The 23587-nt window shown below is 53.8% G+C and overlaps 1 protein-coding gene across 4 annotated transcripts in view; it reads left to right on the top strand.

Annotated features, from left to right (window-relative positions):
* ITPK1 (inositol-tetrakisphosphate 1-kinase) overlaps positions 1 to 23587 on the top strand; it is a 172054-nt gene that overhangs the window by 74168 nt on the left and 74299 nt on the right. The window contains exon 1 of one of the 4 annotated variants that reach the window (XM_073895806.1): positions 19933 to 20013. The exons of the other annotated variants lie outside the window; for them this stretch is intronic. The gene's annotated coding sequence lies outside the window, so the exon portion shown is untranslated. Of the gene's footprint in view, positions 1 to 19932; positions 20014 to 23587 lie in introns of those variants that run through there. 4 annotated transcript variants of the gene reach the window in all.

The raw sequence follows: 23587 nt of genomic DNA, 5'->3' as shown, positions 1-23587 counted from the left end.
TCCCAGCAGGCAAGGACAGAGGAACCTGAGGGTCTGCCCAGAGAAGAGCCACCGGCCTCCCTGCTTATTTCCAAGAGGCCAGGCTGGAAGGTTTGATTTGGTCCAGGAACACTGTGCATATGAGGGATCACCAGACCTGGGACTGCAGATGTAGACTTTAGTCTGAAAGGCCATATGGCGTGGGCTGTGAATTCAGGGTTCCGGTTTTTTAGGGTACATCTTAGGGTGGGATCCATTCAGTGCCCTTCCTTTGACCTCCCTGTCTCCATAGCCAGATGGGTCCTGGCCCTGGAACCCTGGTGCCTGCCCTGGCCGGGGTCCCTGGAGTTGGACCCAGTGGGTCATAGTGTCATTGGATTTTCTTGCTTCTTTCTCCTCAACCAGCCTGGGTGCTTGAGGCATTCCCCCCCCCGCCGCCCCCACATAGGGCTTGTATGTAGGCCATACCCCTCTTAACCACCTTGCAGGGCTGGTGGCCCCTGGGCCACCATCCCTCCCTCCTGCAGGATCTGAGATCTGCATGGGGTTGGGGGTGGTCAGCGTTGGTTAGTTTTTCCATATGAGTCAGTCGTAGCCGTCAGGTCCTCTCTCTGGGGGACCCTGTGGGTCATCGCTGTTGCAGAGTTCCCATCTGCCCTGTCCCTCACCAGGGCCACAGCCCAGCAGGTGCACGAAGGTGGTTAATTAGCACCGCTCTGGGCTTTGGGCTAAATTCTGTTTTGGCCTTGCTCAGTAATTACCAGTGTGACCTTTGTCATGGTCATCTTCCTTGTGGCCGGGCCTCAGCCTCACCATCTGCGCAGAGCAGGGAGGACCAGGTCACAGACGGGTGACTTGGACAGTATCTGGCCTGCAGGTGACTCACTTGGCCCACACAGGACTCTCACCTCCTTTCCTTTGGATTAGTGGCCAGTGTTTAAACCACTTGCCCACAGTCCCTGCCTCTGCCTGTTGCCCCACAGCTTCTGCCTTGTTTACATTTCGTCCGTGCAACTCCCATTTCCTCCCGGGCCCCTCCCCCGCCCAGAATTTTCTTGCTGCCTCTGGCTCTGGCCTCCCTGGATAATGGGGCAGAGGTGAGAGGCTTGCCGTTGACAAGCCCAAAGCCAGGTGCCAGCATGGTGGGAGTTGAGGGCTCTGGGGAACAAGAAGAGGGTTCTCCGTGTGCTCAGGACTCACAGTGGGAGTGGTACCTAATGAGTGGACTTTGAGGCAGTAAATGTTTCAGGGACTAAGTGAAAACCAGAGCTGAGGAAAGGTGTGAGTGGGGCTCTTGGGTGGATGGGGGGTGTGGTGTGGGAAGGGCCAGGGCAGGCGGCGGGGCAGCTCCCTGTAGGGCTCTGGGCAGGATGCCAGGCCTGCCCGGACAAGTCAAGAAGAGACTGTGGTTTGGGCATGACCCCCGAGAGCCCTGATGGGCTGCAGTGACAGGCACCTGATTACAGCACTCCCAGCCCCAGGGCCGAAAGATCTCTGTAATAGGGTCTGGCTTTTATCAGGCCACAGATAAGAATTGGCCTCCTCCCAGCCATGCGGGGGCTGGCCGAGGCCTGGGCCCACATTCCTGACTGTTGCACTTTGTTCTTCCGGGGAAGGTAGGGCTGGGTGGGGTGGGGCTGCCTGGCCAGTGTGGGCCCTGGTTGGCATTTCCCCTGCTTGACAGGGTCGCGTGGAATTTCTTGTTGGTAATAGCCCCGAAGGAAAGTATGGTCAGTGGCTTGACCCATGCAGGCATTCATTTCTTCCCGTGACCCCAGAGAGCATTCGGGCTTTTGGCCTCTGCCGGTGTTCTTGCCTTTAGAAATCCACCTGGCCTGCCTTGTTCTGTGCCTCCCTCAGGCCTCTTCCCTGGCCTGTCTGCGCACACAGGGGTGGCTCTGAATCTTGGCCTCCTGAGCTGTGTGATCTCGGGCAAGTCAGTTTACCTTGCAGAGCCACAGCTTCACCGTTGTGTGTACTGTGAACCCACCTGGGTCAGTATTTTGTGCCAATGCCAAGAAGTTTCTAAGACTTTGCTCAGAGGGTGGGCCTTGGTGGGCAGCCTGGTTTTCTTATCCTGGCAGTGGCTATGTGAGCAAGGGTTTGGACTTCAAGTCAGTGTGTAGGCATGGGGGTTAGAACTTCAGTTTTCTTCTCCTTGTCTGAGGCCCCTGTCCCTTTCTCTGTCCATCAGCACTCCCACTGTTCCTGAGCCCCCCAGCATTGTGCAGCCAGTACCTGGGTCACCCCACAAGCCCCTGTTCCCCTGGAAAGGCAGACAGTGCACAGGCCGACTTTCAGAACTTTTCTTCAAAGCCCGGTTAGGACTCACTTCAACCCTGGCCCAGTTTCTAGCCCTGTCCCTGGTGAGGCTGTTCCAGCAGCATCCTCAAAACAGGGAAGATCACAGCCTCAAACAAACCCTTTTGCCAAATGACTCTATGCCAAGGGGCTTTTGGTGACCTGAAGAAAGAACCAGGTGTTTTCCAGAACGCCCAGCACCAAGGTCCGCCCAAGCACCCAGATCGAAGCTACCTGGCTGCGGAGAAAGGGACGGACTCGTGTTTGTTCTTAGCAACACGTTCTGTTCATATATGGCTATCATACATTCAGCAAACATTTGTTAGAATATAATATTCTAGTATCAGGCAGCAGAGTAAGAAAAACATGTGTTTCAAATTTGTTAGACCTGTGTTCGAACCTTGGACCTGTTACTGTGGGATCCAGGGCATTTCAGTTATTCCTGCCGTAGGAGGTTAATTTCCTTACCCTAGAGTAATGCACTTGGGTGCCCCCACTGTGGTGGGTGTCCTGAAGGCTGAGCTGAGATACGCACGTGACTGCCCGTGGCAGGGGTGTGACAGGCAGTCGCCGTAGGTGCTGTCTTTGCGTAAGGTGGCCTGTAGTCATTAGGGGCTGTGGGGGATACAGGCTGGGTGAGGTGGGGTCTTTGCTACCAAGAGCTCTTGGTCCGAGAGGGTCAGCATGAGGCCACCATAGAGATTTGCTGTGTTTTGGGGATTCCTAGCATCTGAACCTCCTCCCAGTTGACATCTGGGGAATTCTCTTCCATCTGGGTCAATGGAAGCCAGGCAGACAGGGCCTTCCTTCCTCTCTCCTGTCCTGCTTATGGACATGGGCACATGCTGGGGGTGGGCACGTGCCTGGGAACCTGCCAGCCCGACATACCACCTGGCTTTAGCGTTTGGGAGGCAGCGACAGGGAGCACTTGTCACGAAGCCTCATTTGTAGAGGTCGGTGCCTGCTGGGGTGGCGCGTGCTGTGTGCTTGGGTTTGGGCTGTGCAGCGAGTCCTCGTCTGACTGCTGCGGGGCCCACTCGCCTTGTGTTTCTGGGTGCAGCCTCCCCCACTGAGGTACCCTTTCTGGGTGTGGCTCTCTTGGTTTCCTGAGGTTTCTGAGCTGCATAGTGGCCTTTTAGCAGGGCCCCTTTCTGCTCATGTCAGCCCCTGGTCAATTCTGTGCTCACAGAGCCCGTTGGTCTTTGGGACTCAGAGTAACACGTGCTGAGAGCAGGGAGGGAGAAGGGGATGGCCACCTCTGCCTGCAGGGAAGGGTCAGGGAAGACTTCTTGGGCGGCGGGGAGATTCGCAAGGAACTTTGTGGGATAAAAGTCCTGGAGGGAGGAGGTTGTGGATAAGGTTTGGGCAAAGTGTGTGTGATGAGAGAACACAAAATCCAGTTACAGAGATTGCTTCGTTCGTTCATTCATTCATTCACTCATTCACAGAGATAATTGAGCGGGTCATCCCACTTCATTCGGATCCCACCTGTGCCACTTGCCAGGCCAGCCCGGCTCTGGCCTCGCCCCAGCCTCTTTGGATCTCTTTCCTCATCGGTGAATTGTAAATGACAGTGGTGCTCGCCTGATAGGGTCTTTGTGAGGAGTAAAGGGTTGAGGACATGCCTGGCCCATCATCATCTCTCAGTAAAGTGAGCGTACCCTGCTCAGCCGCTGCGAGGTGCTGGGGATTGTTAGTGAGTGGCTGGCCTGCCCTGGGGCCTGCAGACGGGAAGGTAGGGAAACCCAAGGTGGGCATGGAACACTCCCGCGGGGGGCCAGGTTCGTGGCAGCTGTGCAAGACCCCAGCTCTGTATGGGGGTGGGGGAGAAGAGGTGTGTTTAAGGAGCTTCTGCCCTGAGCTTGGGGAGTCGCTGTCTTGTTTAATCTCTACGACCCCCTGTGAAGGGTCTGAGGAGACGGCCTCGGTGAGGGTAAGTAATTCACCCTTGTCCCAAGGCTATCCAGCCCGCGGGATAGGACTTTCTAGCCGGTCCCCCTGCCTCCCCAGCAGTTCCCACATCCCCACATGACCACGCCCGGGGACACGGGCTTGGGGGAGAGAGAGTGGCAGTGCCCCAGGTGGACTGGGATGCGCAGGTGTGCTTCTGCGGACAGAGCGTTTGGATAGCCCCTTTGGAGAGCACTGAGAGCTCACCAGGTAGGCCAGGGAGACGGGGGGACAGGCCGGAGCCAGTGTTGGCCTTTGGGGGGGAGCGGCCTGTTACCATGTTTGTGAGGGTGTCCAGGCAAGAGTGCGGGGCAGGGCGGTGTGGCAGAGGACCCTGTGTGCTCTGATCGGGGACTTGGACCTCATTCTACCATTGGTAGAGTGAAGTGAGGCTTGGCATGATGGGCAAAGACCTGTGCCCCTCCCCCGCATCCTTGTGCCTCAGGGCCGTGGCCAAGGACCCTGTGCACAGGCCCCGCTGTCACAGTGGGAGGTGACCCTTGTTTTGGGAAGCCCCTGGGATGGGTTCAGGCTGCTCCTCTCTACCCTCATACACACCCTCCGAGTCTTCTTCTCGGATCTGTAGAATGGTTGTGAAATCACCTGTCTCTTCTCCCGGGGAGATGACGAGGATGAAGAGCCTGCCAGATATGTGAATATGGAGTTTTTAAAATTAAGACAGTTTTACCCAAAAGGAAGAAAACGCGTGAATATAGAAGATGCACTGGGTGTTCGTCATTGACCCGCCCTGGGGGTGAGGTAGCTCCCAGCATGGTCAGACTCGGGGGACACCAGCGTGTCCTGGGACCTTCTCCAGGGAGTCGGATGGAGAGTGGGCGGGTCTGCAGAGCAGGGCCCCCAGAGGAAGAGTCCTTGCGGGGTGGGGCCAGCGCTGGGGGAGGAGGTCCTGGAGGGGAAGTGAAAGTGCCCTGCGTTCCCCCCTCCACCCCTGGACGTTGTGTACTGCAACCGCTAAGCCGGGAGAAGTGCAGTTAACGCAGGCCTGGCATTGCCGGCCCCGTTGCACGGCCGGCCGGAGGGGTGGGGGTGCTGAGCAGGGAGGGGGCGGAGAAAACTCAGGAGGCTGCTGTCTGTCAGGAATGACGTCACAGTGACCCTTGAAGGGTTGGTGCCTCCTCTTGCCCACAGCAGGGTCTGCGGGTCCGACATCATGCACCTTAGGCTCACAGAGGCCCAGGCACAGAGGGGAGGAGGAGGATTCCCCTAGAAGTTGATCCAGGAGAGCCTGTTTGAAACAAGGAGGTGGCGGGGGGGTGCAGGGCGTTTCTGGGAAGCAGCGAGCAATGGTCTTGCTTGGCTGGCAGGTGCATGGAGTGGAGTGGGGGGGAGGGGAGCCCAAGGCAGGTTGGGGCCAGATCTCGCTGCAAGGCCGGGCACCCGGGAACTACGGGCTTCACTTGGGAGGACAAGGGGGGTCAGTGGGCTTCAGTTCGGCAGTGCCTCCATGAGAGCTGACTGCGGGAAGACACCACGGTGGCTGGCGGCGTCTGTGGATCAGGGGTAGTAATACAGCAAACTCATTCCAAAACATGGGTATGTCTTATTTTGGGGGCTTCAGAGGAGAATTGAGCAAGAAAAAGGTCCCAGGTCTCAGGAATTGTTACTGAACATCTTATCTTCCGGCATGACTAGAAAGTAAGGTTTTCCCCAAATGCATTTTTCAGGTAGTTGCTTGGAGCTGACCTGTTTGTTTTTGGAAAAATGGTTGTTCAGGTTTAAACATGTACCTCCTTTCTTCTTGTTGAAAAGAGGAGATGGGGTGCAACCTCATCTTTTCTGCTGTTGTTTATGAGTGTACAATTAGAAACAACCAAGTGGTAAATGGTAGGGAGGTAGTGAAACAAGTTATGCTCTCAATTTTTAATTTTGTATCGATCTTTAAATGGTATTGTGTTAGAAGAATATGTAATTTCACAGGAGAATGTTCTTTATATCATGTTTAATTAAAAAGTCGGATCCAAATCTGTTTATGTGTTATGATCCCAATTTGGGACAAAATATACCCAAATTGGAGGGATGTATAGCAAAATACTCTTGGTTATCTCAGAGATGGAGGAAGATTTGTCTCGTGTGAATAAGTAACTTGGAATTTATTTATTTATTTTTTAAAGATTTTATTTATTTATTTGACAGAGAGAGACATAGCGAGAGCAGGAACACAAGCAGGGGGAGTGGGAGAGGGAGAAGCAGGCTTCCCACGGAGCGGGGAGCCCGATGCGGGACCCGATCCCAGGGCCCTGGGATCATGACCTGAGCTGAAACGCAGACGCTTAACGACTGAGCCACCCAGGCGCCCCGTAACTTGGAATTTAAACCTCTCTTACAATGAGCCTTTGATAACCTGATCAGGATTTTTTTTTTTTTTAAGCTGCATTACATTATAGCCACATCTGGCATCTTCCCATCCTACTGGATTTTCACCGTCTCCACTCTGGGACACTCTAGAATCTGAGCTCCTGGGTGAGCTCCATGTCCCATTTGGGATTTTCTGGGGTGCCCCGTGGCATTGCTCTGTGAGGGGCTCTCAGACCGCACCTTCTGGAATCCAGGTTTGTGTCCCAGCCCTGTAATCTCTAGCTGGGTCTACTTGGGTCCCAGGCCTGGCTCCCCTTTGTGAAGTGGGGACAGAACGTGCAGGTGGTTCTGCCGTTCACGCTGCTCCATCTTGGGGTTGAAGCCTGGAACCAGAAGCCTGGCTGGGCCTTCAGCTGCAGCTACCATTTCCTTCTGACAGGGAGACCCGACCTTCATGTTTCTCGAAATGCCTTTATTTATTGTATTTTATTATGTTTTTAAAAGATTTTTTATTTATTTATTTGACACAGAGAGTGAGTTAGCGAGAGCAGGAACACAAGTGGGGGAGTGGGAGAGGGAGAAGCAGGCTTCCCGCGGAGCAGGGAGCCTGATGTGGGACTCGATCCCAGGACCCTGGGATCATGATCTGAGCTGAAGGCAGACGCTTAACCGACTAAGCCACCCAGGCGCCCCTTGAAATACCTTTAATACAGTCCTTACCAAAATTTGAATTTTTGTTAGATGTTGGTATGAATTTGACCCTTGGTCATGTCTTTGGAAGGAAGGCAAGGCCCCTCCCCCTCCCCCCCCCCTTAAAACAAGCAGGTGGGCTTTGACTTCTGTGCTGAGGGAGCTCTGTCCTCTCTTCCTGTCAGTGCTGCCCTGCCCGGCCACACAGGGGACGCAGAGGTGGCTTTGCCTTGGAGTCAGGGTTTGGCAGGGAGGTTTGCTCTGGTCAGGGGCTTCCTGGGGACCCCCAGGGACTGGGACTGACTTTGCTGGGCTATGCCCCAGCGTAGGGAGCCCCCCAGGGAGTAGGGGAACAGCCCTCAGGGGTGGCCTTGTTGGACAACGGGCCCTGGTGAGTGGGGTCACTGCCCAGGAACAAAGGAGCAGTGTTGAGAGGGTGGGGGTGGGGAGGACAGCGGGTCATTGCTGGCAGGAGGCTGTGCGCTGTGGTTTTCCCAGTCGCCCAGCAGTGGAGGTGGCACCCCCTGGCAGGTGAGGCCCTTCTCCTCCCTGTGAAGCTGCACCTCCTCTTTCTGTGCTGGGGGGGATTTTTTCCGTAGCATTTCCCGGTTCTCGTAGCCATGTCCTCCCCCTGCCCCTGGAATGAGATGATGGGGGAGAGGGCAGCACGTGTTTTTGGTCGTGATCCCGGAGCCTAGAGAATAGGGTCAGTGTTCCAGGGCCTCGGGGAGAGAAGTAATTACCGGAGCTGGCTGGGAGAGGCAGGTGGCAGTGCCGAAAGCTGGCCAGGCCTGTGGGGGGAGCTAGCTGGGGGGGTGCTGCCGCAGACAGCAAGGGCCTGCAGGTCAGCTGGGCTGCCTGCCCCGCCAGTGTCTTAGAGGAAGCCATGCATATTGAGGTGCTTGTCACATTTCTGTTCGTCCTCTCGGTGTCTTTGATTTTATCTTAAACCTCAACGAGACATTGCAGGTTTTCTCATCCTGTCAACAGAGAGGCTGTCCATTGTGGCCTTGACCGTGCGCCCTTTGGACGTGTCAGTTCCGTATCCCTTTGCGGGCATCCTGGGACAGGGCTCCGTGCTGCAGGGCGCTCTCCCCTCCCAGTAGGATGTGGACGGCATCCGTCTGGTTGTCGGGCCTGACTGCAGACTGTGAGCCCCTTGGGGAGGGCTTTCACTGACCACGCCTGTTTCCCTGGCCTTGGTGAACAGCCCCCCACCTGTTTCTGTCCTCTCTAAGGATGCTCCTTGGGAATAAGAAACTCATGAATTTGTCATCAGAGTGCTCCAGTCAGGGCTGGGAAGGGGGGGAGCCACCAGGCACCCCATACCCCTTCCTGCCAAGTTTTGTCTGGAATACCCAGGCCCACCACCGCCCACGGCCGCAGGCCTCAGACCTTTATGGACTTTTGTGGATGCTCAGGGTCCAGACCTTCAGTTCCCAGGCTGACCCGGGCTCGGTGGACTCCTGGCTGTGCTGTCTCCTTGTACCAAGGAGGGTTGGACAGATGGCGTGAGTGCTGCCAGGGCCCCTGTTACCAGCCAGCCTGAGGTTATTGCTGCCCTGGACGGCGTCGGGAGGGCCCAGCAGACCACTGCTTCTGCCTGTCAGGAAGAGCCATGCCCGTTTCTGCTGCCCTGTCTCCCCCCATCCCCGCCCCCTGCTCCCGACGGTCCTGCTCTCTCGGCCTTACTTGCCAGGCACTGCTGCCTGTTTGGCCATTTGCTGACCCCCCGTTCCCCCCGGCCTTGAGACACACAGTTTCCATAGCACTGCGTCTGTGGCACTGATGTGGGCCTGCTTGTTGTGTGCCGGCGGGTGACACCGGAGGGCCGTGGGCCTACCGTCCTCTGCTCAGCTCACCAGCCACCTCCTCTGAGTCGACGTCCTGACCCCCACTTGAATCACCGCGCACTTTCCTTTGAGCCCCCACTGTATTCTTTTCGGTCCTTCTGGAAGAGCCCCATCCTCCTCTGCCTCACTGGCCCGATGGGGGCCGCGCCTGTGCCCGCCTGGGGTTAGCTACACCGTGAGCGCTTGGTTTTCATGTGTTGAGTGAATGACCGTGAAGCGGTGTGACCAGGGTCCCAGAGGCCCTCAGCAGCTGAGCGGCGCTGTTTGCTTTGGAGGGGATGGTGAGCAGGGTAGAGCAAGGCCCTGTCCTGGGAGACAGCAGAGCCCAGTGGGGAGAGCGAGGACCAGAGAGAGGGGTGTGCTCACTGTAGTGTGGGTGCCCAGAGAACATCAGCCCTGCCTGGGGGGGTGGTGGGGAGGCCTGTGGAGGTGCTGCGGCCGGAGAGGGGAGGGGGTGGCAGGAGGGCCGGTTTGTGGATGTGGAGGGAACCACGGAAGCCTGGGCCCCACGGTGAAGACACATAGGAGCCGTGTCACCTTCTGTGCTGCAGGCATGACATGTCTTCTCCACCCTCAGTGCCTTTGCTCTCGCGGTTCTCGTCTCAGTTTCTGTCTTGACCCTTGCTTGGTGGGTCACCGGGTGTCCATTCGGCCAGCCACAGACATTCGCCACGTCCCCACCCGGTACGGGTTCCAGGTCTCAGGAGTACCCAGGTGACTGGGGTGCGTCCTGCCCTCCGAGGGGGGCGGTGTAGCAGACAGATCATCCCAACCCAGGACCATTGGAGCTGTGGTAGAGCCCACTTCCTAGTTCCTTTCCTGGCGGAAGGTTCTGGAAAAGCACACAATGAGTAAAGGCATAACTAGATAGAGAGACTGGGGTCACCTTCTGAGGAGGCCAGTGGGATCCCCAGAGGGAAGAAGAGTTATCTTGTTGCGTCAGAAGCAAGGAACTCAGGAGCCTCTTGGTGTTCTGGTAAACCTAGAGGCTTTGCCCTTGGTTGATGTGGGTTTTCCTGTGTCTTCCTCTTCTGCAGAGAGGGAGGGGTGGTTGCCATGGGAACTGCTGGTTGCTTCAGGCCCCTGTACGCTGAGGGGGAAGCTACTTCCTAAATCAGTCAGCTCTTGGGGGCTTGCTGGGGTGGGATGCCGAGGGAGGGCACCTGGGAGGAAGGTGCTGGGTCAGGGGTTAGGAGGGACTTGCCAGGAAAATACTAGACTGCCTTGGGGGCTCACACTTTGGTGTCGGAGCCCACTCTTTTCTCCCCAGTCTTGGCTTCGGGGAAAGGCTGCTGGCCAGTACCCCCCCCCCCCCACCCCTTGGCGGGCATCTGTCCTGCGTATGCACCCACCCCTTCCTTGGTCCTGGCCGCTCAGTCACTGTATGTTCGTGCTGCCCCCCCGCCCGCCCATTACTGCCGCGGCTCTAGACATTTCTCTTTACCCCTGTGCTCTGCCTGGGAGCCCTCCTGTGCCCTGGACTTACCCTGCTACACACACACCGGGCTCTTCTCTCCCATCACAAACCTGCTCTGGCTCCCGAGGCCCAGGGAATGTGTGTGACCCTCTTTCAAACCACTCTTCTCTGCCCCGGCAGGCTCCCACCTCTTGTCTGACCTGACCTCAACCAGCGCTCCATACTCAGGAGCAGGCGCTGACATGGCCTCTTCCCTGACGGAGCATACCCCTCTTTCCGTTCCCCAGCAGGAGGGACTCCCCCTGCCCTGGGCTCCCTAGTCCCTCACGCATCCTGCACTCCTGCCCTGGCCACCTCCGGTTGGTGGTCCCTGGTTATGGACTGCTGGTCTGTTCTCTCCTTGCCGGCTCTGGTTCTTGTGTCTGGACCCAGCACGGGGCCTGGCCCAGGGAAAGTGCTGGGGGATGCCGGAGGGGGCGGAGGGAGTCTGCGGCTGACATGGGACATTGATAAAGGCCTGAGGAAGAGGAAAAGAAGTAGCTACACTGGGCAAGGTAACCCTGCCAGTTGATACAATGGCTGTTCCTTTGAGCCTCTCCAGGTGCACCTGTGCTAATGCACAGTTAGTTTACCAGGAAGCCTTCCTTGACCCTGCCCCCCGCCCCATCCCTTGGGCTTGGTTCACATGACCCAGGAGTCCTCTTACCCTATAGGATTGTAGTAATACAGGCAGAATTGGGGCAGAGTCTGAGACACAAGTCTGAATTTGCTGATTTAATCTGTAGACCCTGGAAAAGCCCGTGCCTTCTTTCTCCCCACTGCCCTGCTCTAGGAAGCCGTACCTTTCACACCTGACCCCAGGGCCTTTTCACATCTCTGCTTTCACTCTGAGTCTCTTCTGGGCATCTCTGTGTCTTGGCCTCCTGCGTGGCTCCTGAGCAGCTGTTGCCGCAGTAAGAGGAAACCCCTCAGGCCCTTTGCGGAAGGTCTAGGCTCACCCTGCAGACAAGGACATGAGCTGTCCTGGCTGTTGTCACCTGTTGACCTGAGCTTAAAAGTTGAGCTTGTTACAAGCAGCTGCCCAGAGCCATAGAGTGCATCATTGTCTGTAATATACAGTCTCCCTCCATGAGCCCTTGCAGCTCACCGAGGTCCTCATGTGCCGCTCCAGGATATCACTAAGCAGAAGATAGTCAAGGACATCAGGCTGCCCCCTCGCTGCTGGTATGTACGTGATCCCTGGGGATTTCCTCCCATTGCAGAGCCAGCGTGCGTCACATGCATTTTCTAGGATCTCCCGTGGTGATTCAGTCAGGTTTCTAAATTTCTGTGACTTGGCATTATTCTTGAGAATTTTCCCAAGTGAGTTCGGGATCCCCCTGTGTCTCTCTCCAGCACACACGAGCATTTTTAAGTACCCATGAAGTCCTGTGCTAAAGACACCTGTTTAACTTGACCCAAGCCCAGCACCTTTCCAAGCGATTTTGAGTCCCAGGCTTCTCTTTTTTATGGAATGTGTTTAATTTTTTTTAAAAGCCCCTTCATTAATATTACATCAAATGCCAGTTTGGAAACTGCCTCAAGGAATGGTCTTTTTGGACTGGAAATAAGTGAATATAGAAAGAGTACTGCTTTGGGGCTTAAAATATAATCTCTGCAGGCTTTGTAGAAGTTTGACTCAAAGTTTTCCTGCCTTATTGTTAAAGGGGTGCACAAGAAAGTATTTTTGGCTCGGAGAATGCTTAGCCGTTTGTGGCCTGAGCCACCAGTTGCCATTCTGGGAGGAACATGGAGATAAAGAATACATTGAGATGTGTTTTCCGTTGTCAGCAGAAAAAAACAGCCCGGGCTGTGAGCCAGGGTCGGGTGGAGAAGAAGGGAGCGTGGTTTGGGACGTGAAGTGGGGTTCCCAATGAGGGATAGGCAGCTCTTCTCATGCCAGGAGCTCTTGGAAGCCAGACCCGAGGCCTCGGTGGGGTCCGGGGCCCTCATTCTAAAGACTGGGCCCCCAGGTTACAGATGAGGGGCTCTTTGAAGCATCCTAGAGTTTGAAGGTCTTACCTATAAGCCTCTTGTTCTGCGGGGGCCATAAAAGTGACAGCAACTGAGGGCCAAGTATTAGTGCTTATGACATATCCTAGGCGGTGTGTTCATGCCTCTCATGTGTTCATTTCCAGAGTGTTCTCTCCAAAGGGAGCCCAGAGCACAGCTCCCTGCCCAACGCCCTGCCGTGCTTCCCCTCCCCCTGGGAACACATTCCCAATTCCTGATCTGGCCCTTGAAGGCTCTGCACGAGCTGCCCCTTCTCCTTGTCCCCCTCATCCTGAGATCCACTCAGTGCAGCCTCTGTTCGGGGTCCCACACTGGCTCTCCTACTTCCTGGGAACTCCCTTCCCTCGGATCTTTCCTGGGCTCTTCTTGTTCCGGTCTCTGCTCGGACGGTGTTTCCTTAGGGAGCCTTGCGTTATTTCTTGGGGCTGATGTAACACATTTCCACAGCCTGGGGCCTGCACAACAAATGCATTGTCCCGAAGTTCTGGAGGCCAGAAGTTGAGACCAGGTGTGGGCAGAGTTGGCTCCTTCTGAGGCCGAGAGGGAGAACGTGTTCCACGCGTCTCCCCCACCCAGTGTTTGGTTTTGCTGGCCGTCTTTGGTATTCTCTGGGTTGTAGATGCATCACTGTGATCTTCAGCTTCATTTTCACATGACATTTTCTTTGAGTGCATGTCTGTGTCCACATTTCCCCTTTTTGTAAGGACACTAGTCATAGTAGATGAGGGGCCCTCCCTACCCGAGTATGCCCTCATGTTAACTAACTGCATCTGTGATGACTCCTGCTACACAAGGTCGTGTTCTGAGATACTGGGGGATAGGACTTCAGTAGAACGTTCTTGGGGAACACAACTGAACCCTTAATAGGCCTTCTCTGATTAGGACCCCCAGCCTTCCCATCATGCTCTTCACACTGCTTTTATCGATGTAATGCTTGATGGACACCTGGGGTTATTTTATATGTATGTATGTACATTTATTATCCATCTCCCCCCACTAGAGTGTGCGATCCTGAGAACAGGGACTTGGCCATCTTGTCTACCACTGTGTCTTCCGTGCTTGGGCCACGCCAGGCACAAAGTATTCACTCAGCAGGAATGAATGAAAGTACGCATGCATGGCTGAATGAGTGCATGGATGCATGGCTGAATGAGTGCATGGATGCATGGCTGAATGAGTGCATGGATGAAAACACAGCCCTGTGAAGCAGGTACTCTTGTCCCCATTTACCACCCACACAAACCGAGGTTTCAAGAAAACAAGAACTGAATAAAGGACGGTCTTTTATATACGATTCGTGAACGGGTAGCGGTTTCTGTTTTATTTAAATCCGAAAGAGCAGAAGTGAGGATGGCTATTATTGCATTCTTGGTGTTTTTAGAATTTGTCAAATGGGACACATCTCACCTCATTTTATTTTTGCATTTTCCCGTCATTTCTTATGAATGCAGATACTCACCCTGGTAGCCTGCGGGGTGCTCTTTTCGCCTCTGTAACCACAGGTGCCAAGCACGCTGTTTGTGTGTGAGGCTTTGGTGGGTCAGGAGGATGCCACATGGCATTGGGCACCAACCTCAAGTTTACCGTCTGGTATGGAGGTCGGGATCCAGGTCGGTCAGTAGTACTCAATCTGAAATTCTCTGTAGGAAGTGCAGGGAGAGTGCGGGGGGTGGGGGGTGCTGCTGGTGGGCAGAGTGTTGGCATTTGAAGTCATCTGGCTAGGAGCTCAGATGGAGACCTCTGCCTCATGGCAGCTCAGGCTTTTAGCTTTGGTGAGCTGAAGCCTGTCTGTGGGACTATGGTCCCAGAGGTCGTGGCCTGTTGGCTTGGCTAAGAACACAGTTAGAGGGGTGGTTCTATAAGTGCTCAGTAAACGTTGTGTGAATGGCTGGGTGTGCGGATGGATGCTATGAGTCTTCAGCCTCGGGGATTCAATTCAGTGCAATGTTTGTGGCCTCTGACAAAGCCAGGCCTTGTGCCGGGCCATGTGGGGGTCACAGGGAGGAACAGGACGCAGTTCCTGAACTCAGCAAGGATGCACAGGCCGTAGAGACCTCTTTCTGCGGCTCACCAGTGGTGTAAGCATCATGCTGGGGAACCAGAGTGTTTAGGAAAGTCCATTCTGAACCTGAAATGCAGGTACTGGTTGGCATCGATGGTAGAGGACCCAGTAAATACTGACTGATGAGGGTCTGGGGGCACCGAGAGTAGAGACATCTCCAGGAAGGGAGAGCCAATGGCCTGCTCATGGGGATCTTGCTTGCTAGAAGGCCTGCTGTGGGCCTGGCATGGTGCCGGGCTTTACCAGCACTGTCTTGTCAAATGCTGGAGGCAGTTGTCATTGGCTCCATTTTACAGATGGGGAAACAGAGGCTCAAAGAGATTGGTGGTCACTGACTGAAGGCCCAGGCTCCGTCCACAGCTGGCCGCCTTCCTCCACTTGTTTCCAGTACTAGAGACCTGGCATTGGGCACACAGTGACAGATGCCCTGGGCAGAGATTTTCGTGGTTGTCTGTGTTTGTCAGCATAGGCTAAGGTAAGCCGCTCTAGCAAACGTCCCTGATATCTCAGAGGTTTAACACAGTGCAGGTTCTGTTTCCTGCTTGTGTCACATTCTGATGGAGGATGATGGTTTCTCCAGGCCGTAGCTCAAGACTCTGGGTTCCCTTTGTCGCATGACTCTCCTCCCAGAGTCCTTGTCTCTAGTGACGGGGATGAAGTCAGGGATTTGAACTGTCTTAGCCTGGGTGCCTGGGACCGTGGGGCTGCAGTTTCCCATTAATGTCCTCTGATGATGGAAGGGCCAGAACAGCTCCTTCTTCTCCACTGCTGTCTGGGTGGCAGAGCACCAGCACCTCCGGCCGGTGATTAGGGAGAATATGGCCGGGATTCCTTGTGCCTTTGACACCTGCACTGTGAGCTGGGAGAATTTTTCGGTGAACCCCTTGCTGCTCTTGAGCAAACCAGGCTGACTAAGTGGACTCAACTGAGAATGAGAGATTTATGTGTGGCAGTTGGGGATGGAACCAGGAGGACAGCAGTGGAAACCATCGCCCTTCTCAGTTGGCGATCCCATTGCTTCCTGGGCGGCTCGTGTGTGTGCTCCAAGACCGGGTAACTAGTAACGAGAGCGCGTGTGCCCGTGGCTGTCCACGCGTACTTTGTTGAAGTGTCCGTGTCCTGGGCATTTGGAGTTTTAGTTGCTGGAGTCTTGTTCTCCAGTTGTCTCGCTCAGATCTGTGTCCCTGGTTGTGCATCCCTGCTCCTCCCTGATTAGCTATGTGAACGGGGCGCGTTGTTCACCTTCCCTAAGCCTTGGGGTCTTCATCTGTATAGTGGGAATAATAATTGTCTTACCTCCCACGTGGTTGTGGGGATAATTCCTGTAAAGCGCTTACAGCAATGTCTGGCACACAGTAGGTGCTCAGTATCTGTTCCATATCGACTGGATTTAGATTCAGGTCTGACTCCAAATACATGGTCTTTATATGTACTGCTCACCTGGTCATTTAAAACATTGTATGAGTAATACGTCTCATTGGTGGGAAATGAAAAGGAGCACACACTCGTCCCCGTAGAGCCCGTTGGTTCTTCTCTCTGGAGAGTGCCACTTTGACCCGCTTCTGGCGACCTTCCTAAGATACGCTCTCATGTACAAGCAGTGTGCACGTCAGTCTTCTCCCCATACGTAACGCTCTGTACTTGGTGATCTACCTTCTTGGAGATCTCTCACTCTCAGTACAGAAGGTGCTCCCCATTCTTTTTTATGGCTGTGTGGTGTTACAGGTACCTAGGTCCGTCCCCCTGATGGACTTTTGTCTCCTTCTCCCTCCCTCCTCTTCCTCCTTCCTCCTTCCCCTCTCCTCCACTTCCTCCTCCCATCCCCCCCGCCCCCCCCCCCCCCCCCGCCCATGCAGCCATCCATAGCAAATACAGTAACATTGCCTGACCTTGCACTTCAGTTGGGATGAGTTCCTAGAATCGAACCTGCTGACCAGAGAGTGTGTGACTTACAGTTGAGACCGATAACTGCCAACTTGCTTCCTGTTGAGATGATTCAAATTTGCACTCCCCCCTCCCTAGGGTTAGAGTCCCTTTTGCCCCACACCCCAGTCAACAGGGCGTATTGTCAGTTTCTCAGACTTTTAGCCAATCTGGTGGGCAGAACATGGTATCTTAATGCAGTTGTAATTTGCTTTTGTCTCCTGTGTGATGTTTAGCATTTTCTCCCATTTATGCACTTTGGAGCTGTTTTTATTTACTTTTCTATACTCGTGTCTAAATATTTCTTTTGTTCATTTTTATTTCTGTGGTGTTGTTTCCTTCTTAGCAATTTGTTGGGGCTTACTAGATATGAAAAAACTAGACATTTGTGATGTGAGCTGCAAATATAGCATGCCATGTGTTCTTCTCGGTAGGAAGACTCGACATCAAACCACGAGTTTCCCCTAAATTGCCCGTCAACGTAACTTGCCCCCTTCTATTCTAGAAGGCATGTAGAAAAAAATAAATGAGCGTGACTCTTGGGAAAATTCTGAGAAAATCAGAATAATAAGGGGGACTAGCTTTTCTAGGTATGGAACCATATCATATAGCTACTGTAATTAAAATAATGTGTGTGGGGGGAACAAAGAAGAAAGCCAGACCATTGCGGTATTGGTGCGAGACCACACAAATTAACGGAGAATCCGAAGTGGGCAAAGTAAGTGTAAGTGTGGCGGTTAACATATGAAAATAGTGGAGGCACCGTTGAGCTTGTCAAGGGTCTGGATTCTGGATTTTTCCGTCCTGCTCGCTGCCAACACAACATGCCACTGTCAGCTCCGCGGACGCTCCTGAGCCAAGGGGCCTGAGGCCAGCACCCCTGCCTGGCAGGAGTGAAGGCACTGCGGCGTGCTGCCGACACCTGCTTAACAGCCTCACTGTGTTGCCCCTTTTACTTGACTTGAGGTGGATTTGCCACACAGGCAATCTCTACTTTTCTACGAGTCAATATATTATGTTTCCTTTTTTTTCTTTTTTTGATTCTTCACGCCCCAAATTATTTTTTTATTTTTATTTTATTTATTTATTTATTTCTTTAAAGATTTATTTATTTATTTATTTGAGAGAGAGAGAGAATGAGAGATAGAGAGCACGAGAGGGAAGAGGGTCAGAGGGAGAAGCAGACTCCCCGTCAAGCAGGGAGCCCGATGTGGGACGCGATCCTGGGACTCCGGGATCATGACCCGAGCCGAAGGCAGGCGCTTAACCAACTGAGCCACCCAGGCGCCCCCAAATTATTTTTTTAAATTAACTCGTGGTTCCTCCAGGTATTTCTGTTTTCAATTTTTATCATCACGTCTTTGCTCCACCTAGAATTTATTTGGTAGAAGACAGGAGGATGTGCATCTCTCTCTCTCTCTCTCTGTGTGTGTGTGTGTGTATATATATGTATATATACGTATATATATATGTATATATACACACATGTATATGTATTTTCAGATGGATATTAAATTATCCCACTGACATTTGTTAATAATCCATCTTTTATACCCTGTTTTCAAATGCCACTGTTTTCATATATGAACTCCCATATTTATCTTGCCCTTGTTGGAGCTGTGGGCAAGACCGTGCTGGGAACCCTGTGCCTGCCGTGACCGCAAGTGGACAGTCCTGCCTCCAGTCCTGGTGGGTGGGAGCAGCCCCGCAGACCTTGTCTTAGACACGCTGCAGCCACCCCAGCCCCCTGCTGTCACCTCGAGGAAAGAGGTCTCTCTGGCACCTCCATTTCCTAAGGAAACCAGAGGGCTTAGGAACACACCTGTCCTGGAGCCACAGGGACTGGGGGGCAGAGACCTGTCTCCCCCACTGGCTTACTGCTTATACAGCCTCTGTCAGGTTGTGTTGTCCCCTAGAATGTTCCTCACCTCATCCGTCTAGTGGTAACAGCCTCCCCTGCTTCCTGGGGACATCTTTAGGTGAAATGGATATGGGATGTGCTTAGCACAGCACCTGGGATATGCTTAGGGTTCTGGTGGTGGTGATTATTAGGAGCGTGCTGGTAGAGAGAGGCTTAACTTGAAGCTAGAGAAGATTGAGCCTCACCTAAGGTGGAAAATCCTAACTGCTGACATCCGTGCTGTGTGTGCGGCTCCGTTCACACAGGGAGCCGGTGCCTGCCCCCTCGTTGCGTGCAGGTGATGATTTTAGGAAGGATGGCTCTTCACCCTCACTGCAGGTGAGGAAGCAGGCTGAGGGAGGTGAGGGTAGTGCCCTCCCTGGGCTGGAGACTCTACCCTGCCCTTTGCACCCTTCTGCTGCCTCTGTGCTTGTGGGAGCTCAGGAAGAGAATTGGCCCGCAGGGAAGCAGGGTGTGCTAAGGGCAGGACTCTGGGTTTCCTCCTCTGGCGTGGAGACAGGGAATTAAGTGGGGGTACCCCCCCATCCCAACTCTCTCTGCAGTCAGCCTTTGTTAACATGAACTTTGACTCTTCCCATGGGTCCAGATCTGCCAGCCCTTTTCATGATGTTTTCTTTCTTTTCCGCCAGCCTGTGGTTTGTGTTTTCCCCTCAGGGCAGGACCAGGCTGGTGCCTGGCACCTAGTGGGAGGGTTTGGTTTCCACTGCCCTGACTCCTGCCAGCAGTTACACTGAACCATAGCACGTTGGAAGCAGCCCATTTAGCTGAGCCACAGAGGGTTAAGGGACTCTTCGGGCAGATTTCGGGGCTCTTCTGGGGCGTGCTGGAGAGCAGCCACTTCATCCATTCGAGGTTTCAGCCTTCCGATCCGAGGGGATTGGACATTCAGTCTTCCACCTTACAGGAGAAATCCCTGTTGTCCTGTTTCATCCAAATACTGAATTATAACTTAAAAAAAAAACCCAACAAAAGCCCAGTTTCAACCCGGTAAGTTACCTGTCAGTTACCATTTGCTTTCATTAACTTTGCTCCCCTTCCCTTTCCCTTCCATTATCCTTTTGTTTGAACAAATGGGAAAAGAGAAGCCTGTGGGGCGCACAGTTAGGAGTAGGGCATGCTGTGTTAAACAACCCCAAATCTTCGCAGCCTAAGAGGGGGTTGTTGTGTTTCATTCATGTCGCGTGTCTGGGGCGGCCTGCTGGGGCCTCTGTTCATAATTGCTCAGAGATCCAAGGCCCCACCTTGAACGCTGCCCATCCTGCACCAGCGTAGACAGCGTTCGGGAGACGCTGGCACTTGCAGGTAAACGCTGTGCCAGGAGGCTTGGGTGTGTGTGTGTGTGTGTGTGTGTGTGTGTGTGTGTGTGTGTGTGTGTGTGTGTGTGTGTGTGTGTGTGTGTGTCAGTGTCACCGGCTCACAGCTCATTGGCCGGAACCAGTCACGTGACCGCGCCCAGTCGCAGGGCAACCAGGAAAAGCATCCTGCCGTGTCCAGATGGGCTGCTATACCCACAGTGACTCCTCTGTGCCCAAGATCCTCTCACGTTCAGGTTTGTGTTTCCTTTCCAGCTTTGGCCACAGCAGTGTGGGTTCACGTGGTTGGGGCACCCACCCACGCTTGTCTCCACTAGGCCTCCTCCGTCCAGTAATTCTTTAGCATCTTCTGGTGTGGGTGTGTCGGTTGTTGCCTAGCCAGGGCCCCTCTTGGGGACATGTATTCTGTGTCCCGTGCCTTTTGTCGATGGGGCCTCAGTGAATCTCCCTGGGCCAGGAGTGATTTTTTACCTGTTGATTTTTTTTCTTAGGCCAGCATCCTAGGAGTTGGCTTATTGGGCACGATTGTGTTTATCTTTTCAGTCTACTCTTGAACCTGGCTCCCCAGCGCTGGACTAGGGCAGGGTTTTTTTAGCTTCTAAGAACCTGGGGGTCAGCCCTTTCCTCAAGGAGCCATGCTTGCTGAGTGGGTGTAAGTTTTTTGGCTCTTTGAAATAAAGTCAGCTTGGGACACCTGGGTGGCCCAGTTGGTTAAGCATCTGCCTTTGGCTTGGGTCGTGATTCCAGGGTCCTGGGATTGGGTCCTGCATCAGGCTCCCTGCTCAGTTGGGAGCCTGCTTCTCCCTCTGCCTGCCATGCTTCTGCGCTTTCTCTCTCTGACAAATAAATAAATAAAATCTTAAAAAAAAAAAAAAAAAAAAGAGAAAGAAATAAGGCCAGCCTACAAATGCCCAGACCTTTGGAACTCTAAGGTCCATTTGTCATGATACCATTTTGTGGACTTGGCCCCTCATCTTCTGGGGGAAAAAGGTTATTCACTCGTTGGCTTTAACCAGATTGCTGTTTTTGATTACCCAGTAGTTGGAAACCGGTTACTGAGAAATTGGGGAATTGGGCCAGGGAGTGTTGGCGACAGTCTTGCTCCCCATCCTGGGCCAGGGTCTCCTGCAGTGACTGTCACTGTCCTCGGCCCAGCCTGCCGATCTTGGTGGTCAGCCGCAGGTGACCTCCAGCTTCTGACCTCTCTGAGGGCCACTTTGAGCTCCTTGGGGAGTGAGAGTTGCTCTTGCCAGGGAAAAGCCTTCAGTCCGCTGTCCCCAAGTTGTCTTTTGGAACCAACCCTGCTGAAAAGACCCGGCTGGTGCTGCATCCTCCAAGGCCAGGCTCTCTTTTGAAGTCTGATCATGAGGCACCAGACCCGACTTCAGCAGGGACCTGCTCCTGCATGGCAAGGCTTTAAACGTCGGATATGTGGTAGTTCTGTCCCAGATGCCCAGATCTGTGGCGAGCACAGAGGAATCAAGCCAACTGGCGCCCACTCGCCTTTCATCCAGGCTGTTTTGTCTGGAACCTGGTTGAGACCAAACTTTTCATCTAGTAACTTCCATCTGAAGTCCCTGCTGAAAACATACCACTCTGCAGGAGTGAATTAGGGGAGAAGGGGATGGAAGGAAAGTGCCAGGCACCCAGGACACCTTTTGGTTTAGAGGTTAATTGTCTGGCTTGGGCAGGAGGGAGACCCGGGTCCCAGGCACCTGTGACTCTGTGACTCCGGGCCCCTGACTTAACCTGTCCGTGACTCAGTGTTCTTAGCTGTACCTCGTGCAGTAAGCTCCTGTGAGCATAGTGTGTGGCCCAAAGTAATAACTCTATAAATGTTAATCATTATTAACAATAACAGTAAATTTCATCGTGGCAGTAGACACATTGAGGAGTCTTATGTGAGTCAGTACAAGTGAACTAGCTTTGCAAAATTCAAATTCTGGTTTGTACTGAGCCCTGCTTGAGAGAAAGGCAGGGAAATTTCCACTGGTCACTAATAACGTGAATCGTAAGAATAGGAAAAGATAATTGCTGACATTTATGGAGTGCACTATTGAGTAGGAAAAATGCACCTCCTGCCTTTGTCCTTTACCGTCACACTTACTACACACAGAACACTTCTAACACCAGCTGTGTGGGAGTTTCCCCCCCAGACTGAGCAGGACTGTAACCCTAGTTGGGTGTCCTGGGCTGTAACCCAGTTCTGACCGCGTCTGCCTGGAGGTAGTATCAGATCCCAAGGGAAAGGGCTCGGTCCCACAAGACAGCTCCCCCATTCAGTTGCCACTCTCAAGTCCAGCTTGTCACCCGTGCTCCTGACCAGCCAGTTGGCTCTCAATCGGAGGGTCCTAGGAGCCCCTTCTCGGGTTTGATTAATTTGCTAGAGCGGCTCAGAGAACTCAGGAACAATTTACTTCCTGTTTGCTGGCTTACTATAAAAGGATGTGATGAAGGATCCAGTTGAACATCCAGATGGAAGGGATGCCAAGCTCCCTGGAGAAGAGTGGAGTGCACTACTCTTCAGCACCTCCCCGAGCCCTGCACCTTTGGGATTTTTATGGAGTCTTCATCGTGCTGGCATGATCAAGCATTAACCCAGTTTTCCAGTCCCTCTCCCCTTGCTGGAGGACAGGAGATGGGGTTGAAAGTTCCCCACCTCTGATGGTGGCTTGGTCTTCCTGGTGACCAGCTCCCATCTGGAGGCCCACCAGGCTGTCCTCATTAGAACAGGACACCATGTCTGCAGCCAGGGAGTCCCCACGGGCTGATTTCACAGCCGTGCTGTGGCCTGGGAATGGTGAAGAGTTGGCTGTGTGAGCTGTGAGACGTCGGTGTGTTATTTAACCTCTGTGCCTATCGTGGGTCTCGATCTCAGGCTGTTGGAAGAACTATATGAGCTAGTGTGCGTGAAGTGCTTAGAACAGGGCCTGCTCAGGCTCCACGCTCAGCGGGGAGTCTGCTTGAGATTCTCCCTCTCCCTCTGCCCCTCCTGCCTTGCACTCTTGCTCTAAAATAAATAAATCTTTGGGGGGGAAAGGACAGGGCCTGGCTCAGGGTGAGTGTGCAAGAGCTGCACCGTAGCCATAGGACAAGGGGTCTTCTTGCCTTGAGGCTGGGGTTCCAGGAGGATGGTCCTTAAGCCTAGCTGACTCCTGCTCAGCCCCCACTTGCAGGCTGTCTGGCCGGTCAGAGAGGTATAGGTTGTTTTCAGGGGCCCACACTTCTACGGTCACAGAGCACCTTGCATCTTGCATCCAGACAGGATGAGCAGCCCCAGCATGGGGTGGGAGCCCGTTCTCCCAGGTCCCCCGCCTCCCCGATGAGCTCCAGAGATGGCTTTACACTTTTTCCATATCTTCCTGCTTCTGGATCCTGTCAGGAAGCACGTGTGGAAGTTTGGGGCAGTCTGGAACCCTCTGTTGGGGTGTCTTCCTCCTCCCTCTACTCCATACACACTCTCTCCTTGGGGACCGTCTCAGGGTAGGCTAACTGCTCATGCCCACAACCTCCAAATTTTGCCTTAACACACTCAAGATTTATTAGGTGTTCACACCATAGCACAACTCTGGCCGTGGGAGGTGCCTGGTCCTCTAGGATCCCGTTTCTAGCCTGTAGATGCAGCGTGAGAGAGGGGTGGTCCTAGATCTCCCCCCCCCCAGGGGGCCAGTCCGGGGTGAGTGCTGTTGGACAAGTTCTTTCTGCAGAGGTGGCAGCCCGTGGCCCCCGAGGCATCTGCAGTTGTCAAGTACAAGTAGAGAATTGAACGCAGGTGATTTTTGCAGCCACCCCTACTGCCTGCATTACACC

This window comes from Callorhinus ursinus, unplaced genomic scaffold (assembly GCF_003265705.2).
Source record: "Callorhinus ursinus isolate GAN/ISIS: 27379988/994484 unplaced genomic scaffold, GSC_fseal_2.0 scaffold8, whole genome shotgun sequence".
Taxonomy (NCBI): domain Eukaryota; kingdom Metazoa; phylum Chordata; class Mammalia; order Carnivora; family Otariidae; genus Callorhinus; species Callorhinus ursinus.
This window is presented reverse-complemented; position numbering and strand designations above follow the sequence as displayed.